At 41.6% G+C, this 3884-nt stretch overlaps 1 long non-coding RNA gene across 1 annotated transcript in view; it reads left to right on the top strand.

Annotated features, from left to right (window-relative positions):
* LOC109311111 overlaps nucleotides 1–3884 on the top strand; it is a 22717-nt gene that overhangs the window by 683 nt on the left and 18150 nt on the right. The gene's annotated exons all lie outside the window — the stretch shown is intronic.

A 3884-nucleotide genomic window follows, 5' to 3' on the forward strand; every position in this document is an offset into this window, starting at 1 on the left:
CCAGTACTTTAAACAAACAAACAAAACCAAAAAAAAGCCTCTTCTCACCACAGCAGCAGGGGCTCTGGGGCCTCCTGGCAGAGCCCTCCCATGCAGCACATGACAGTGGGGGCAGCGGGGCCCAGACTGTGGCTGTCAACCAGCCCAGCACTGTGTGGGGGCAGGGGCAGTTACTCCAATGGCAGCTGCTACTGCTGGTGAGTGCAGGGTTTGTCTTTTTGTTGTTGGTTTTTTTAAATTGCAGGGATGCTGGGACCTGGAGGTGGGGCTCGAAGGGCAGGCAGAGGTTGGGGCTGGGTGGGACAGTGATCTGGGGGGACTGGGAGAGTGGGTAAGGCCACTGGGGGTCCCCCCCATTGTCCCCTTCCCCCTCCTCCAGCTCCCCCACTCCCTGCCAGTACTGGAGCTCATGTCCAGCTCTCTGTGGCTAGCACGCTGGCTGCCCTACATGGGCAGGCAGCATGCTTCAGCACCAGGGCAAGGGCCAGCCATAGAGATGCTTTGGCTGCTACCAAAAATTAGTGTGTGTACGCGGGGGGAGGCTACCAGAGTATCTCTGTGGAGGACCAAGGCTCTGGTTGCCTCAGGGCATGGTCCAGAACCATGCCCTGCCCCACTTTTTTCACTGCCTTTTTTTTTTTGACCCCTGGATATCTAGGGGTCTAATTTTGCCCCCATGCTGCAAATTTGCAGCACGAGGAACATTTTCTCATTCCCGCACATGCCTCTTGCAGCATCCCAAAGGGCTTTGAGATGCCGCAAGATGCACATGCGCACTCATCTAGACATGTCTATTGAATCCTCATGAGCTGGAGCTTCCTTCCTAGGAAGGGGCAATAGCTCCCCCAAAAGTGCTTTCCCTCTCTCCTCCCAGCTCTAGCATCCCCTATAAACCTGCCCAGCACCCCTCAAACTGCAATGCCAATTCATCAAAACATGGGACCTTTAATTTATTTCCCCTTTATTTCTTTTGTAATTATTTCTTCTTACTATTTTTCATTTTATTCTTAATAGTGTCTGACTTCACTTTATCCCTCTTTCTCCACACCTGTTTCCTTTCTACCTCCCATTAACTCTGTGTCTCCTGGTCTCATGTTCCTGCCCTGACCCAACCCAATCCATCTCTCACACCCCTAATGGTAGAACATGGATAGAAGCCCATCCTGACTCACCAGTACTGTAGTGGCAATTCACAGCTACAGCTCCTAGTCCTGCCCATGTTCATCAGGCCTCTCATGGCAAGTCACAGTTGTGCAGGTGAGGGACAGTCAGAGAAGGTTTCTAGATTAAGGGTGCAACTGCTGTAAACTCCAAGCTAGCACTAAGCCAATCAACATTTGTGCAGCTTGCAGCATAAAGTGTAAGAAGAACCTTACATGGTGAATACAACTATTTCCCCTCAAATCACAGATGTCAAAGGAATGTAATCTGAAACTACCATTCACCTCAAAACAGCTTTCTGTTATCACCTGGAGCACAGGCAATTGTAATTATATGAAATTCTAGCAGTGATGCATATAAATTTGGGAAATTGTACTGGCCACTGGTGTAAACAGGATATGGAATAAGAGGAGCCATGATTTGATCCAAAATGGTTTTTCCTATGTTCTTATTTACTTGAATATTATAAAATATGGTGGTTTTGTTTTATAAAATTTTTCTTTTATTAAGCATAAGCCCTGATAACTGTAATTTTATTTACCTACTTAAAAACCAAAAGCCGTAAATCCACACAAGAGAATTAGGATAAAAATTTTTAGATACTCACGTTTAATAATCAAGTTTCATTTGTCATCTCCCATGGCATAAAGAAGTATTATCAGTGAATACCACTATTAATGTTGCTTTTTAAAAATGTAGGCTATACACAATATTTTGCTTAGATCTATGTAAAGTCCCAGGTGTTGAAACTTAGCCATCTGTAATGCATGTCTAAAAAAATCTTATAAGTCATTCCTAAAAAAAAGAAAAAAAAGAATCAGCATTACATCTTTCAAATTCAAGTCAAGCCTAACTATACGGTTACTACCAATATTCCACCAATGAGTCCATAGCATACATGCCATTCAGTGCTGCTTCAGGCTTTCCTTTTTTCATTCTTTTCTTTCTGGAAAAAAGTGACAGATGAAATCTATCATTTTAGTCCCTTCCATAAATTATGGAAGCACTGAATTTGCTACTCTGCTACAGTAGGTAAACAATTTGCAAACACTTGAATGAAATTGAAAGTTCAACCTTGTTTGAAAACCAATTACTTTTATAGTAAGGATACTGTTAGAATAGCAATAATAAATGCATATATAGCTACATACACTAAACGGATTCTTTACATCTTGGGCCTCATCTACTCTGTACTTCTTCCTGAGTCTCTCATATCTCTTTCTATTTGTTTGAGATCACTCGTCACAAGCACCCCAATCTATAAGGACAAAACTTATGAAGCCTTATAAATATGCTTAACTTTATATGCTGTGAGTACTTCTTCTGAAATAAACAGCACATAAATACATATATTGATACTCTGCAAGACCAGGCACCATCATAAATACCAGTGCAGCATGTAGAATGGAGCTAAATAGGCTCTTAAGATTAAATCCACAAAACTGCAACACTGACTATTACAGTGGAACCTGCAGCCAAGAGTTAGGTACCAAGGCTACTTTCTACAATGCACTGGAAGAGAGTCAGATACCTAAGAATGAGATACAAATGTCTTTATGTTGAATTGCTTACTAGGAACCAACAAGGAGGGAGTGTGGTGGGATCCTGATCTTTGCTCCAATGATTACTAACTGTAAAATACTGAAATAGTTAACTGGAACAAGAACTAAAATCCATGTCTTTTCCCCTTCTAGGTAGTAATAAGTGAACCTCAATCATTTAGGGAGGCTATAAGTAAAGAGATGCTTGTTACTGTTTTTTGATGCACGTATTCATGCCCATTCAATATTTTTGCAAAGAACACAGCTCAGATATGTGCTCCCTTTTTAAGTCCAAGCCTTGCAAAGTCTTAAGGGCAAATTTAAGTGTTTCCAAGGTCAAAGTCTAAAAGGGCAAGTAGCAGAAGCAGCAATGCAAGAAGTATTCAATTTCTGTCACTGGGAGCATTAAATTGAGGTGCTATGCCCAAGTCCAAAACTTCTTTAAAAAGTGTTCATTAAGCAGTCAGCCTCAGAAAGGAGCTGGTGAAAAGTTCATGTCCCAAGCAAATTAACTGATGGGAAGCAATAACAAGGAAACTGAAGACTCAGAGGCCAGTAGTCAAGTTAATTCTAGGGAATGGAGCTGACTGCTGCTGAGGTATTTTCAGAGCAGAATATTTTTGCTTCTACTGCTTTTGATGATGACTAATTTTACTGGAAAACTTAAGAGAATTAAATCACTTCACACATCTTCCTTTCTGGGACTTTTCTCTTTGGTTTTTAGCCCAACCCAAATATCTAAGATAGTTATTAAAACTGCATCTTCTTGTACCATAACAACATCTAGGTATTCTTTTATTTTTATGTCAAATTCCACATCCACATTATTGGCTTACTTCAAAATAACGTTTTTTATAAGATGTAGATATAGTCAAAAATATACAATGGCCAAAAATGGACAGTGAGTGTGAAGTATGGCAGAATTGTTATGGTCCGTGTCCTGCTAATCTTAAGGATCATAGAATCATAGAAATAGGGTCGGAAGGGACCTTGTAGATCTTCAAGTCTGACCCCACGCCTGGGCGGGAAAAAAAACTGGACTCAAATGAGTCCAGTCAGGTAGGCATCAAGCCTCTTCTTAAAGATCCCCAGGGTAGGAGCCAGCACCACTTCCCTAGGAAGTTGGTTCCAGCTCCTAGCCGCCTTAACTGTGAAGTAGTTCTTGCGGATGTCTAATCTAAA

Source organism: Crocodylus porosus, unplaced genomic scaffold, assembly GCF_001723895.1.
Source record: "Crocodylus porosus isolate Cpor-Errol unplaced genomic scaffold, CroPor_comp1, whole genome shotgun sequence".
NCBI lineage: Eukaryota > Metazoa > Chordata > Crocodylia > Crocodylidae > Crocodylus > Crocodylus porosus.